Source organism: Rhyacophila brunnea, unplaced genomic scaffold (genome assembly GCF_057557595.1).
Source record: "Rhyacophila brunnea isolate RB1 unplaced genomic scaffold, BYU_Rbru_1.0 scaffold_9, whole genome shotgun sequence".
NCBI lineage: Eukaryota > Metazoa > Arthropoda > Insecta > Trichoptera > Rhyacophilidae > Rhyacophila > Rhyacophila brunnea.
In genome coordinates, this window is record NW_028233361.1 from 40,580,615 (window position 1) to 40,597,964 (window position 17,350).

The window sequence follows — 17,350 nt, forward strand, 5'->3', positions numbered from 1 at the left end:
GAAAACTTCACACTTCTATTATAATATTTATTTACCAATCTGCAGGACGTGTAAAAATACAATCTCACGATGAATAGGTAAGCAGTTAATTAATAATACTACTACACTTTGGCATTATTATTTAATTGAAAAATCACAATAAACATAAAAATGGCAATATTTGTGGTTTAATAACTTAACCTTTACACGTGTTTTTTTTTTTAAATAATTTTAAATGTCATAACAGAAATAAAGTCTTATAAGGGTTATTTTACTCATAGTCCAAATTCTTTGATAGTGTCAAATATTTAATTTGGACGGAAAATCATTATTTGAGCCTATGATTGATTTGAATTTGAATTCATTGACGGATACGGTATCATTTGACATTGGCACTGTGTGATATATCTACCGGAAGCCCGCCGTAATGGCTAAAAAGCATAAATTTCACCGCCCCTTCTCTACGGAACCTGTTAGCCGATACCGCCCCCCGCCTACGCCAAAGCGCCCCTCCTCTACACCTGACGTAGATACAACATACCCCCTAGATGAGGCATAAAAGCCTTACGAAGTCTTCTCCGCGGTCACTCTCGCCTAACATATCGTCGCGTCAAGTATCCCCATAATACTAAAACCTTAGAGTACCAAACTACCCTTGTAAAATTAAATAAGCTCACATACTTGCATTATCGAATTGTTGTTACTGTATCGGGATTGAACGAAACTATATGTAAAGATTAGGTGCAGTATACACTGATTTATTGTATTTGGAGTTTTGTTTCGAATTAAGTTACTTTTTGAAAAAGTTTATCGCGCGTGTGACATTCTACAGAAGAATTAATTGTGCTGAAGCCGAGATAATGTAAGTATTGAATAATCTAAAATTTTATTTTATAAGTTTTCATCATTTTTAAACTACTTACCATTTAATAATTGATAATATGTTCAAAATCGAACATACATATTTTTAAATACTATGTTCATTCAATAACGATTGTTATATTTTTAATTAATATATATTTATATTATTCATTGAATAAAAAACAAGTGAAAATACAATATAACTAAAAATTCAGAGATTCTGACACAATATAGTTATCAAAGCAAGTAATATTAATACCTACGTTGATTTAAAATTATATATACTTAATATTATAGGTCGAAAATATTGAATTGGATTTTGACACATAGTTTTTCAGCAATTTCGGTGTATTTAATATTGCACCGGTTGTTTAACTGGAAAAACACATTTTCCGGAATGCATTGGACACCTACGTTGATTTAAAATAATAAATAATATTATAAGTTGCAAATATTGAATTGGATTTTGACACATAATTGTTCGGAAATTTCGGCGTATTTAGCATTGCACCGATTGTTTAATTGGTAAAACACATTTTCCGGAATGCGTTGGACTTACGAGTAGTATGTTTCTGAGGTGTTCTAAATTTTCTAAAGTAACGATTACTTGCCTTTAAAATGAACATAAATATATAAATATATATATTATAAAGTTAGATTAAACTTAAAAAAAACTTTTAAAGTATATTTTTTTCTCTTTATAAAAACACATATTTACAACATTTTATTATATGTTATATACAACTGCTTATTTTGAAAGAATTATATTATTATCATATAGTAACGACTGGAAATATTATTTTATCTATCATAACATTTTCCCTATATATCTAGAAATTGTCATATTATATTTTTTTTCTTTCATGCTATTAATAAATCATTTACAAGTATTTGTGGTAGTGCAAAGTATTAATTAAAATATAACACAATATGCAGTAATATGTAATTTAGATTGTTGTATATTCTGTACCAATTAAAGTAGATTAAACCAGTCCTGATTAATATTTAACGAAGTATTAATATAAGTACGACATAATATTGTGTTTTATTTTAATTCATTATTATAATATATCAAATTTGTTCCATGTTTATATTTAAAATGGTATTAATACCATTTAATAACATAATAATATTAGTTCTATTTTTAAATAGTTTTTGAAATATGTACATTTAAATATTTACGGGATTGTGACGTATATTAGTATTTTAATGTCTGATAACAAGACACATATTTCATCAAACATTGTGTTATCAGTAATATGGTAGAATTCATTTATTATTTAAAACTTAATGAATGAATTAAACAGGGTTGAATTTTATTATTAGAGTGTATTTATACACCTGACAATGTGATATTATTTAATTATAAATTATTTATTTATTTCACAGTTAATTTGGTTAACACGCAATCATCAAAAGTACATTATTAAATGACTTGAAATACTAAATGATTCACACATATTTTTCTTATTCACGTTTTTTTTTTTGTGATTTTACCAAGGCTTTGACTGCGACTCGCTGTCATATCGCCTCTTCTCTTCTAGAAGGGGATCCGTCGATCAGGTCCTCACTCCTATTCTGTTAAATAACTTTACAATTTTGCCTAGCTCTTCCGTCTTACCCACCGCCAGGACACGCTTCAATTCATCGACATTTTCATAGATATCCGCAAGTCGCAGCTGTAGTCTGTGAATTTAATATTTGGGGCATTGCAGTGCAATATGTACAATGTCCTCTAAAACATGACATTCATCGCAGAGCTGTGATTCGCTTCTTCCCATGAGGACATCAAATCTTTTGCCCATGGTGTGCTCTGTTCTTAGCCTCAGTATTAACTTAAGCTCATTCCTCGCCAAAGAAGACTCTACAAACCAGGGCACCTCTCGTGGTGATGGTAGAATAGACTTACTCCATTTACCCTTTTCTAATGACGCCCTATGGTTATTCACTCTGGTTATTATAATTATATTGTAATACATAATACCGTAATAAAAATTACTTAAGAAAATAATATAGATCTGTTTCAGGTATTTAAGTGATTATAAGTTTAAACAAAATTTCTGACTTTTCTTGCTTTTAGGCATTTTTTGATATTGTTAAGATAATCAATTAAAATACTATACAGTTGACAGTATATTTAATAATTTATTAAACATAACAAACAACTATTAAAATATTTAGTTCTAAGTAAAAGGGTTTATTTTTACTTATTACACAATAATAATATATGAATTTAATTAATCTAAGACTGATTTTGTATTCACGGACATCCTCAATTGGTAACATATTGTTCCACCAAGAATTTAATTTATTAATGACGATAATAATGTAATTATTAATAGTGTGTTTTTATCAAGTTTTTATTTAGCACATGTTTTTTTCTATATTTATTAATCTGTTAGAAATTATAGTTTGAAGACCATTATCGACGTAAGTTTTGGTAATGATGTGAATACCGACATACATACCTGCTATAGGTATCGGTTAAAAAATAAGAGTTGAAAATATTAGTTAAAATAATATTATTAATTAAAATAATCTAAAATGCATAATGCCTAGTTCATATAATAATTGTATATTAATCAGAATCGGTTCCATTTACTGTAATATGACATTCTCAACTTGTAATGTACTGATCATTAATTGAATATTTTTAAAAAGTACCTATTACGTATTGTTATATTAATTAATATAGTATATTTTCACCAACAATTTACATTTTACACAACTAAAGTAAATATATATATATACATATTATTTTTAAAAAATCCTAGAAAAAAGGTACTTAAGCCAAACAGGACTCAAACTTCACATCTTTTCATTGTGGGTGAGTGTTCTTATCCAATAAATTGATCATTATTTGACAAGATTTAAGGCTTAAGTCCCACTTGGAATACCTATTTTTATTATTTATTACAACGTTTTTCTTAGCTCGTATTCTTATTTGTCCGGTGGTTCTTTGTCCGGTACAAATCTTGCAATCGATTTTTAACTAACTTTCCGACTAGCTAGACATTTGAAACTTTTAGAATATATGCCATATAACGATGCCAATGCATTTTTTAAATAGTTTTAGCCATCTTTAAGCTAGCAAGTCAAGTTTATATGATTCAACAGAAAATTTAAAAACGTTGTATATAAAAATTTCTTTTTATCTTGTAATTTTTATAGAATTTTTTTCTAATGGCATATTTTCTGAGATTATTCAAAATTATTTATTTACAATACAAATAATATACCATTCTTAATATTGTGTGTTAATTAATTATGGAAAAAATAACAATTAAAATAACTTGTAATAAACTATTTTTTTATTCAACGAATAATTCGAAAGATTTAAGAATGTAACAAGCTTTATTGAACTTAAATTATTTGAAAACACTTGCGTAAAATATATAACCGTCGGAAAAAATCTTTTTGAAAGAAAAAACGACACCCGGCGGGATTCAAACCCGCGCCCATATGCCCTGACCGCTAAGCCACGTGTCTTATCTAATTGTGACTAAATTAACTAGCGGTTCTTACAATTCTCACTGAAGCGCTTTTTAAATTGCATTATTGTTTTAGCAATCGGCTTTTGTATTTTAAATAAAAGTATTAATAATTTACCTCAATTACTAACGAATGTCAGAATCTCTCTAAATATTTGTTTTAACGTACTTGCACTTGCTGATAATTTAATAAACTATTTTTTTAATATCAGGTATATTTAAATTAAGATCTTAAAATGATTTTGAATATTCAAACGTTATATTAATTAATATTTCCGTTCAATACGTACTACAAAGTTATGTGTAGCTAACACGCATTTTATAAGCAAAATTTCACTAGCAAGAAATTACAAACTATAATAATAAGACTTTACCACATATTTTTTTAATAATTATTAGTTTAAAGAGACAATATTTAGAATTTATAGAAATTATATGTCATTATAATATGAAATTAAAGTCATAGGTCAAAATTATATTTTTTAAATAATTAACTAATGCCTCATTGGTGATGATATGCTTTCCATGATTTTTACACGATGTAGATACCCAGTTTATTTTTAAAAGTCGTTTTCATACCAACGTACAACTTTGTGATACCAAATCAACGGTCTGGCAAAACATTTTAACTTTTTATAATCCATTAACTTTAATCTTGTTATAATTGGTATTGCCAAAATGTCAGACAGGGAAATAAAATAAGCTAGGCAGTAGAAACATCTAATTGATTATTTTAATTAAAAACAAGGATTTAAAAATGTAACATCTACGAGTTTGTTTCTTACGACAGTATAGACAGAAGAAGAAGAGCTTATCGATTTGAAATTAATTAATAATAAAATAAAGTATTTCTTTTATTCAACGAATAATTTACAAGATTTGAGAATGTAACATTATATTAAGTATATTGAACATACATAATTTGAAAACATTTCGTGCATATACCCACTAGATTTTTTCCTCGTCTAGTTGGTATGTGCATGCGATGTTTTCAAAATATGTATGTTTATTAAATAAGTTATACAATTACAAAAGCCATGTAGGTATAGAATTTGATCGTCATTTAAATATTGTGTACTTGTATTACATTAAAATTTATTGTTAATCTTATTAAAATGTTAATTAGTGGTTCACTAGTACGGGACCTTATAATACTACATTTTATCATTCGGGGCCTTTATTTTAAGACCTCTATTCCTCATTGGTATTCCCTTTTACCGACGTTACCAGCCCTTGCCACTTAATTCTTGCAATGCGATGGACGAGGCCTAAGTTATTTGCCGACGGGTATCGTTAAATCTGATTTTTTCCGGCAGCGAATTATTAATATTGGATTTTATAATAAATATAATTTATATTATATACATTTACATCCACAAAAATTAACAGTTTGGTATTGTTGTGTAATTAGGTGTAGTTGGCAAGACGCTACTCGGAGATGATGCATGGAGGTTAGATATATTATGATTTATTAACTGTCCATCAGACGACATCAGAACTCAAAATTTTATCGAAGTATACCCATTGACATTAGAATACTCCATAGAGACCATAGCGAACCTTCAGTCCCTTAACATGTGTGATGTATATTTAGTGTTTTTTTGTATATTTTAATACATTCATTTGAATTATGGAGTTGTCGAGTATTGATACACAATTAAAAATTGTATCGTTTAACTATATAAATTTAAATAAAAATATTATTGATGGAAAATAGCGCCGCAGGCGACTTTTTTTTACTATTAAAGTAAATTATTTGTTTATCTCACTTATCTGGTGGTCGACTCGCTTCGCCGGGCCCCTCCTGAGCCCGGGCTCCCAGGTTAGAGCCCTGTCAGCCCCTCCCTTATGGGGGCCATGTGGGATATTTTTCTAGAATTATGAGTGACATGAAAATTATTACTCGCTTGTACAGTAAATCTAACCGCGAAAACTTCGAAAGATATGTTAAAGACATAGCCTTTTGTGTAGACAGGAATTTTGTTGATAGCATACTCGGAAGGAAACGTGTGACATTTTATAAAATATTAACTTATTTAAAATAATATTTTATCAATCAGCAATGACCGAGCATTAATGTGACGGCTTATAAAGTTGTGGGTATTGGATTCGAATCAACGGCCTGCCGTAATCATATGTTGTTTTTTGCAATGTATATTTGGATGCAAATAGTAGATCTAATATCGTCTCTGTTCTGGCAGAACACACTAACTGGAGAATACTAGTTTTGAGTAATTTGACTTTGAAGTTGTTAAAATGTTTGAAATGGTCTATCATGTGAGCTTATTAAGTAATCGTAAAAAGGATGATTTTAAAATAAAGACTGTTTATTTATTAAGAAGGTTTCCAGACGGTAAAGTTTGAAATAAGGAAAATTTTGGTATAACTAACTCGATGTGTCATTTTTTCGAATTAGTATCTTCTGCCAGAACAGTGACGATATGTCGAGGTTCTGTTACAAAGCCTCTTCGTAAGGCTGCCAATATCCACATCAGCGCATCTATTCTATACACAGGACTGCTATAGGCAGCTATCGGCAGCTATCTAAGGTAGTTTTTCATTTTTTGTATCGAAGTATTAGCACTTATTGTAACAATTACAATAATTATGCCATCTACACAGCCAAAACTGTCTATCTTGCTCTAACACAGCCAAAAGAGGTGCTGTTAAAACATAGAACTTATTGCAATAGTTACAAAAAAGTACTAATACTAATACCCTCGATGGCAACTGATAGCGGCCTATACTGCCCCCATTAGCAAAAAGGCATCTTTTCGCCAAAGTCACATTTTGAGATAATGAGACATTAACGTTTCTTAATAAATCTTTAAATAATTTATATGAATCATTTGATATAATATGGTATAAGCAAAAACCAGCATATTTTTAATCGATGCTGTATTTTTGCTTATGAAACTCGTTATAATGTCTTTTTTTTTAGAATAACTACCGTTTTTGTGAAAAAAAACAAAAAACAATATGTCGATTATTATATTAAAATAAATTTTATACCGCTTTTGACTTTACGTCAAATGGTTCAGAATTTCACGTAGATATCTGTACACTAACTCAATTTGTTATTTTTGTCGAAAAGCTGTCTTTTTCCTTATGAGGGCAGTATAGCAGTCTTGTGTATAGAATAGATGCGCTGATTGTAGTCAATTAACAAAAAAATAATAAAATACATACCTACATAATATTTTAAAAGATGATAAAGATTTATAATTACATGCATGAAGGAATTGAAAATGGTCAAACGATTTGGATAGTTATGAATACGCATAAACTACATTCCTATCGCCATTATGAACAACATTAATCTAAAATAGTTTTGAAATGCTTTGAGGTTTCAGGTTTCAATTGATGGAAGCGATAAAAGGGTAATTTTGCAATGCATTATTAGCTTTATTAACCCTTTTCCGGGTTCACTTTCATACATTTAGCATCCGTAGGTTTTATTCAACGATATACATTCTTATAATATAATATGTACATATTTGTAAGGGAGCACATCTTTGGGTATCTATGCATTTTCATCTTTGAATCTGGAAGCAGCATAATATATTATTAAGATAGCATCTTTGAAGTGTAAATGAATTCTCTTTAACTCTTATATTTTGTATGTAAGTATAAAATGGCATGTAATGTGAGATAACCCTTATGTTTTTTTTGTTAAATCTCTTTGTATATTGGTACGATACGTTTTATTATCGCAGGACAATATGATTGGATCTATATAAAAAAAATGGTATATTTATTAGTTTAGAGAACCCATATTATTTGTGATGGCTTTCGTAAAGGTGAAATATTATTAAATTTACCTTATAAATATTTATAGAGAATAAAAACTTCAGATCAATACATCCCTCTAAAGAAAACAAAAATTTTGTGATTTCTCGACATTTTTCATTTCGCGATATTAGAAAGTTCTTGATAGCAAGAAACCTAATTGTTTTCTCGAGAATTCAAGATTGGTTTAGGACTTTTCTATAAATTGTCATTATTAAAAAATTATATCTAACTGGTTTTTTTTACTTTCTTTAAATCTTCAGGCAAAAAATACCACCAATTATTTTAAGAAATTCCGTGAATAATGAAAGTCGAGACCTTTTTTTCGCTTTTTCTGCCAAAAAAAATTAACCGGGAAATTTAAGAAAATCCTTTCATAATCAAAAGTCAAGAGCTTTTTTTAAAATTTTCTTAAGCAGTTATATTTAATTAGTTAGTGATATTTTCTCGAGAAATGAGAATTCTCGTAATTTCGTAAAATTTATTTATTGAGATTTGAGATTGGCCTTTCAGATTATTTCTCGAGAATTCTCGATACGAGATTTCTCGATCACAACCTCTACCACCAAGTTAAAACTTGTTGGTAATCCATGATAATTTATAAAATTTGTTGGTATTCACTATCTATAAAAAAAATATGATAATATTTGTCTACGTGGTAATCTTTATCAAGTATACTTGCGTTAAAACTCACCATGCGAGTAAAACACGTATTATAAAAGATTTTTTTTTGCTAAATACCCAAGTAATAAAAAGTTTTTATCAATTAACTAAAACTTTATATTCTAACCAGAGTCTTTGTATTATATTCTTTTTTCTTTTGACCATGTCCAATCCTAATAGGATCATATGGGCCTCCACAGAGTGGAGGTTTGTATTAACAGATTTTATTTTTACGAGAAATGGATGTCAGCCATTTGCTCAACCTTTTAGGTCCATACTCTGACTCATGCACAAATTGAAAAACAATATGTGTACTTGCCAGACCCTGGATTCGAACCTGGGACCCTCGACACTATAGACCGTCGCTTAAGCCACGTGGCCATCGTGGGTATTATATAGATGAGCGTAAAAATATGGACGAGAAACTGAAGAATACGTTATTGAGTCTGATGATTAAATCAGTGTCAAATCGTTTAGCGTCTAGTTTAGCCAGCTTTTAGTTGTCACTTCATAATTTTGTAGGATGAAAATGATGTAATTATATTCTAAAAATGTTTTTTTTTTACATATCTTATTTATTTACTTATTACTTACATACTATGCAAGGTAATCAGGCAATAATGTGTATCAGTGTAGTAAAAAGCGAGTTAGTTATAAAGAGTTCACGTAAAATTTAACTATGGCCGCACAATTAACCAATGTTAACAGTTCTTTGGAAACGTCTGGTGGCCGCATCAAATTTCACTTTTGTTGTGATTGAAAAAATTAAAGCTAAATTTTATTAACTAAAAAAATAGATCAATTTATTATAGACAATTTCATTTAATAAAATTAATTTGAACATTTTAGTACAAACCTATTTATTTAAAAAAAAAATGCAAATGAAAATTCCTCAATACTCCTTTTTTCCAATACGAGCCGCATGGCTGCGTTTAAGTTTACATCTGTCAACTGGCTTCGATATTTGTTTTTTATGAAGTGCATTACACTGAATGATCTTTCACAGTATACAGTAGTAGAAAAAACGACAATATTAATAAAGCAATTGTTGTCATATTTGGTTCCATATTTAAACAAATGCGTGAAATTGTATACTGGCAGAAAATAAGTCAGAAACGGACTAATTCACACATGATCTCATCACAAGAACACATTATGGATCACTTGAGAGTGGAAAGAAATTTAAGACAAGTCATGTGTATTCAACCAATTTTATAATTTTATAAATAATATTGAAATATTATTCTGTAAAGCGCTGGTGGCTACATTGGTTGCAAAATTTTGCATTGTTGTCGACCGCGACTTGGGTCTCACCATTATTGCCTGGACAATTTATCTCTTACTTATAAATGTTATGCCTATCAATCATAGAATACTTTAATTAGAAACACGGGGTAAATTTGGTACTTGGTTTGAATTAAAACACACATCGAATATTTTAAATTGGCCCAGCTACGGTATTTAAACATGTGACCAATGAAACAAAAGCCATAAGTTCTACATAACAATATTTTTATAAGTACATGGTGAATTTACTGAAAATATTCAAGTTGTTATTGCATTAAATACTAAAAGTAGGTGGGTAGTTTTTACTTTGAGTTTTGAGTACCCTTTCTAGATAGGTAGATAAGAAAAATTGTTTCAGTAAATGTAGAACCTTTTCAGATAAAATTGGCATAATTTACGAGAAGTCTTCTTCGGTATCTCCTTTGAATGATATCGACAGGGTTATCGGAAGAATAATTTAAATTTATTACGCCTATTGAAAATTATATTCATCTTAATTTTCTGACACCCCTGTCTAATGAGGCTATTTAAAATTGAAACAGGTATACTTTCAAATGAGTGGATGAAGTGAAAAAGAATGGATATTATTTAAGATTGAGGTTGTTAAAAAAATACATACTTAATGCAGTATACATTGAATAATTATAAATAATTAACTATTTTTATTTATTCAATGACTATTAAAATTACATTAAATCTTGTGAATTATTCGTTGAGTAGAAAAATAGTTTATTATGAAATAAGTTTTAGTTATAGTCATATTTAAAGAAATATTTCAAACCGAATTTGAAGATTTATAACATTTTTTAACTGTTGATATTTTTTCTACTTACTTTTTAAATAAATAAATGAATATTTTATATTTTAAGACAGTTAAAACTAATGTAGTAAAGATTAGCTAAAAATGTTTTAACACAAGAAACTTTTAAAAAGTTTTAAGTTAAATTAAAAACAATGAAGTATTTCGATTTCTTCGATTCTATTCAATTAATTTTCAAATAAAATCAATCAATTAGAAATAACAAACACTAAACGATATCAAGTTATAATTTTAGTACTACTTGTTCAACAAACTTTTAAATTGCATCCGAGACCGGTTTCAACATTACGAATGTTTTCAGTTAAATTTTCTGATTCAAATTAAAGCGATCATGGTTATAATATAATAATAAACACATCACATTTTAACAATGCTTTCAAAGGGGTTGTTGTTTATGGCTATTAGTTGCAAAGCAGGTAATCTCAATTTTTACTTTATTTATATTTGTCTTGATTCTTAAGTAAGGAAGTATTTTTTCATCGTAATATGTATGTATATTAAAAAATATCAAATTGAGTTCCGTCTGTTAGTTAAATATAACTAAACCAGAGTTTTACTGCAATGTCATTTATATTTATTTATAAGCCGTATTTTTGTATATATAAAACAAAGCTATTCTTTAATATAAAATATTATATTTAGTTCCTAAATGAGTTGCCTAGAGTCAAAACTCACAAATTCTAAAAAATTACGTTTGAGATAATCGCAAAAAGCCACCTTAGCACTGTTTTTTTGTGATTAGAAGAAAGATATTGAACTCCCTTGAATATTAATGTGTGAGTGAGTTGATTTATATATATATATATATTTAAAAAAATATATATGATAGTCTTAAGGCTGCAGACACACAGCAAACTGTGAGAAATAAAGCTTCCTGATTAATTAATAAGGCCTTGATGACAGAACTTACATTATTCATTGAAACATGTGAGTTATGACACCAACAGTCAACTTTTTCAACGATTTTTGGTTTTTGGTTTAAAGTGATTTTTCATATTCAACTATTTTCTTTATGTAGATCAATGCCTTTAGAATCATTTGGTATATTTAAATAAAAAATGACAAAATTGCAAATGTGGGTTATGTTATGACTCTAGGGGACTCAAATATGCTTGACAGTTTTTTGCGATTAGGTACCTAAAAAGGCGGAATAAGGAGGTTACCGACTTTGTAACTAACAACCTCATTTCTAATAAAGTGTCATTCCATCAATAATTTTCAGTTAAAATTCAATTAAACTGCTCGAACATACATAACTTGAAAACAACTCAGATATAATATACCCACTAGAAAAAATCATATTTAAAAAAAATACGATGCACGACGGGATGTGAACCCATATAACGACTGGTATCGCGCCTACTGCGCATTAACTAATTATACTACAAGCCTCCTATCTAATTTCGATAATTTAAACTTGGAGGTCATACATAAAATGTTTATCAAATTGCGTTATTATTGACTATCGGTCCCGTCGTAAAATCATATTTGAAAAAAAATACGATACTCGACGGGATGCGAATCCGTATAACAACTGGTATCGCGCCAACTGTGCATTAACCAATTATGCTACGAGCCTCCTATCTAATTTCGACAATTTAAACTAGTAGGTCATACATGAAATGCTTATCAAATAGCGATATTATTGACTATCCCGTCGAGCATAATTTTGTCTAGTGGGTAATAATCTGAGGTGTTTTCAAATTACGTATGTTCAAAATCATACATTCTAAAAAAAATCGGTGTGTGTACTTATGTACGCGCGTTAGAAGTTATACTTCTTTGGCGTAACAAAACTTGTGATAAACTTGATTCTTTGACTACCTCTTAATTATCTTGTTAAATTACACACTCAAGAAAAAGGACCGCTTATTGCAACGCCGTTGGTTTATTTCTATACACTTTAACTTTTATTATTAAATCATATAATGGTTTCTCGTTGTTTTTATTTTTAAAGTACCAAATGTCAATCTGAAGTTTAATCGTTTGTTTCGTAAGGAATTCTAAATGATAATAATAAATTCGCTGCCTAGGCAAGGGAACAATTCTAAACTATATTCATACTGTGACGTAAAGGTAGTGCGTTCGGCTGATAATCGAACAATCGGTGGTTCGAATCCAATCGAGTGCATTTTTTTTCGTGTGAAAAAAATAAATTATTTGTTACATGTCACACGCCAAAAATACACTCTTATCTGATTTCCCAAACGCGCCTAAAGAAATATAACTTGAAAAATTACGAAGACTGATTTTATTAGTAAAATATGTAGATTCATATTTGAAAAATCATTAGTACAATAAAGCTCGTGCTAACTCTCTCCATGTGTGCTATCATGTCATGCAGTGTCTAACTTTAAAAACTCTCGAGGGGCCTTTAGTCATGGTTTCAGGCTGCCACAATTACTCTGCCAGAGACAATATAACAGCAGTTGGCCTTTCAAGCTTTTACTTCGGATAATATCATATTATTTCATTTCATCCGTGAAAATCAGATTCCTGAAAACGTCACGCGAGACGAAAGGGTTTTTCCATATTAAGAATATTTCCAGACTAATCCCAAAAGGATTGTTATTAACTACCAAGCAGACCTCGTAGTCTAATGCGTAAGGCACTGGATTCTCATTTCATGGTTCTGGGTTCAATTTATTCTAGTACAGTGATTCTCACGTGGAAATTAACTGTGGTTGCACAATTAACATTGACAGTTCTATGGAAACGTCTGGTGGCCGCACCAAATTTCACTTTTGTTGTGATTGAAAAAAATGAAGATAAATATTATTTACTAAAAAATGGATCGATTTATTTATAGACAAGTCCATTTACTAAAAGTTATTTGAACATTTTAGTGGAATATATCTATTTATTTAAAAATAATGCAAATGGAAATTCCTCAATCCTCATTTTTTTCCAATGCGAGTCGCGTGGCTGCTTCTAAGTTTTCATCAGCTGTCAACTGGTATAATACATAATATTTGTTTTTTATGAAGTGCATTACACTGAATGATCTTTCACATTATACAGTAGTAGAAAAAATTGACAATATGAATAAAACAATTGTAGCAAATTCTTCGAATTGACTTGATTCTTGATCAACGTATAACTTCGACCAAATTTTTTCAACCGTGGTATTATTAAGGTGATATATCAGTGAAACGGCAAATAATTTTCAATTATAGGCGCGACGAAATTTTGGACTCGCTGCCATTCGGAGATAGAACGTCGAGCTGGGAACACGTCAATTTGTTTCGTGATGGCGACGGGGGTATTAATTCCTAAATCGTGTAAAGATGACTAAAAACGGTACCCATTTACTTGAAAAAGAAAACATGTCAATGATTATAATTATTATTATTGTTACTAATAGAACATACGTTAAAGTGCCCACCACCACCCGTCATATATGCACAGGCGTGGATATGCACGGCCGCTTTCTATGACGCTTTAAACGTGTCTGAAAGAAGTGATTTTAAGTGCTCATTCCGTCCCGAGACGGAGCAGCACGGGACTGATGCTGCAACCATGCACCGTAGTGCTTAAAGAAGAAAGTTAAGAAAGAAAATTTTTGTTTTTTGGACTGGCTCTGCTGTCCGATGACGTTAAGCGCTTAATGTACCCGCATACTGAGTGTCACGAATTGAAATATATGAGTCTACAGAAGAGTCGGATAAACAGAACATTAAATGGACGCATGTTGGATTTATATGACAAATTATATTTCGTTTGGCATGCGTCAATTGCACCCGCGACCCGCAATCCGCGCATCGCCTAGCCACGATCTTTTTAGACCGTACCTCAACTGAGGTATAGCCTTAAAATGGTTTTTAAGTACTTGGTTATGACTCATTTCCAATAACGCATATTTAACGTTAGCCCAGTTATTTAAATTAAATACTGAAAATGATGTTGGTGGCCGCAGCAAAATCCTCTGGTGGCCGCACATGAGAACCACTGTTCTAGTATTAGTACTGGGGAAGGAATGAGTCCAATAACTTGACAATAAGAATTTGACGGTGGTGAGGTATTTATATTAAAAGGATGATTACAGCGTAACACAACACTTATGAATGTTAATTTAGAAATGCAATTGCCACACGATACCGCCGAGCAACACGTTACCTGCTGTTGGGCTCATCGGGCCGTCCGACCTGGTCGCCAATAAATCCAACTATAATGCTTTTGACGTGAAGATCTCTTAATATAGTTTAGTATATCCGTATTGTATTAGATTTGTTTTTACATATTATAATATGTAATTTAATTAGAATCATTCATTTATTTTGTTAATTCTCCGTGTTTCTCTCTCCAACGAGTACTTTTATTAGAAAGTCTCTGTAAACTCAGTCAAAGCACATTTGAGTGCGTGGCGACCTCAGTCTTGGGCATCTTCTTCTGAGACATTCTCAGACGTAAACAACTGATGATGCTTCACACCAAACGTAAGACCCAGTGATACGCTCGATTAAGACCGAGTGGGTTGGTTTGGAAGAAGCTATTAAGTAGAACTTAGGTAGAATTAAACCGTATATAATTAAAATATTTATTAATTATGGTTTGGTTTAGGCTGGACTTAATGAATTAAAAAAAAATTCACACCATACATACGTAATACATGTATTCTTAATTCAATAAAAACCAATAAGTATCTCTGAAAAAGTATGCACTATTTTGTCGGATCGCCCATAGCATACCTCAACTATTATAATTTGATTTAAGCAGGGTTTAATTGAATTTTTAATACTAACCAGCACCATCTGCAAATTGTATTCTGATTTTAATGAAAACATATATGTATGACTGACAAACTTTAGTCTGCACTATTTATTTCGAATCTTAACAGTCCACCTCCACCCCTCGCCACTGACAAATAATAGTTAGATATATGACTATAATATAATATTTTTACCGCAGACTAACGTGAGATGATATGATTATCTTAGATAATATTTTTAATTTAAAATTCGTGTCTGTTCGTTTGGAGCAAAGAAAGAAGTTAGAAATACTAAAAATAGATAACTTTATAAAAAAAAACTATGTATTCGAAAAATCTTAGACCTTTCAAGATTTTTTCTTATATAAATGTTTCTGAGAGTTTTATATATAATTCTGCGTATTGATACAATGAGTAAAATGATTTTTCTTAGCTTAGAACTTTTATTTTATCAATTTATATTACAAATACAAAAGGATTTTTTTTATGCTGAAAGCAGGTTGTCATTTAATTATTATATATTACCCTTTATCGACCGACATTATTTTTAAAACATTTTATATTGACAGATATTACGTTGATTATTATAAACAGTTGATGGTAACTATAGAACTCGGTCAATTACTATTTTCAGCCATAAATCACTGTGTATTGTTGGAGATTCATTGATTTGTATTTATGATATTTTACTAATACAAACAAAGCCACATAATCACACTATCATTAATATGACAATGAAATAAGGAATTATGATAAACGATAGTTTAGTTTCCATTATATTTTATTGATAATAAAACATAACCATATTTATAAAATATATTTTTAAAGCTTTTATTATTTATTAACTATAAAAAAATGGATAGTAAAAATATATGTATAGCAATTATACCACTCAGCATTAAATGAGTGACACACTTTAATATGTATGTTTTGTTGTCGAAACAAAACAATAGAGTGATAATATTCGTTAGCATTTCCTCAATCATAACTAGATCAGTAGGGTCTGCTATGATTGGTAATTGTGACAAAATCTCTTGTATGTACTACATGTCACCTCGGCAAAACTGTCCGGACATTGCCGCTTAGACACTATCGCCCATATCAGTGTTCGTCAATACCGCCCGGAGGAAAACGCCTAGACAAAACCGCCCGCAAAACATAGAAAAATAAATAAAACAAATGCTTTTTTTGGTTTTTCGAATTGCGTATCGATAGAAATTTACATACTTATGATAATCAGTGTAATTTGAGATTTAATCCGTTGTAGTTTTTAGTAGATTAATAACTTAAAACATCAAATTTTAATATTTAGTTAATGCCTTTGTATGGTAGTATTTATGATTTAGAATATTTAAGAAAGTTAGCACACAATTAATATTGAAATTTAATTTTAAATATTTTTTTTATATCTTTAAAAAAATATCTTATTTCTAAATGGTTTTGGCGGCGATGTCTGGGCGGTTTTGATTCATGTGGTTTTGTCGGGACCTCGTACTGTATTTATAATATAAATGGGAATGATAATGCAGGAGTTCTCACTCATCTCATCGAGTCCGTTACGAGACGCACTACTATTGTCACGAGTCCTTCACTCGACATAATTAACCATTACTTGAATCAGGTCTGTCAGTTCATTAATATAATCAATCTCTTCATCACATTGATCTCACCAGTACATCGTTACCAGCGATTATAATCTAATGTTATCAGCCTTATTATTGTATTCAGTGTTCAAACAGTGTATTCAAACAT

At 29.9% G+C, this 17,350-nt stretch overlaps 1 protein-coding gene across 1 annotated transcript in view; it reads left to right on the forward strand.

The window, feature by feature from the left end:
• The first annotated feature begins 708 nt into the window (after nt 1-708).
• The window catches only part of LOC147063629 (allatotropins-like), a 223,768-nt gene continuing 207,126 nt past the window's right edge, over nt 709-17,350 (forward strand). Inside the window, exon 1 of the mRNA XM_085959788.1 lies at nt 709-841. The gene's annotated coding sequence lies outside the window, so the exon portion shown is untranslated. The remainder of the gene's footprint in view (nt 842-17,350) is intronic.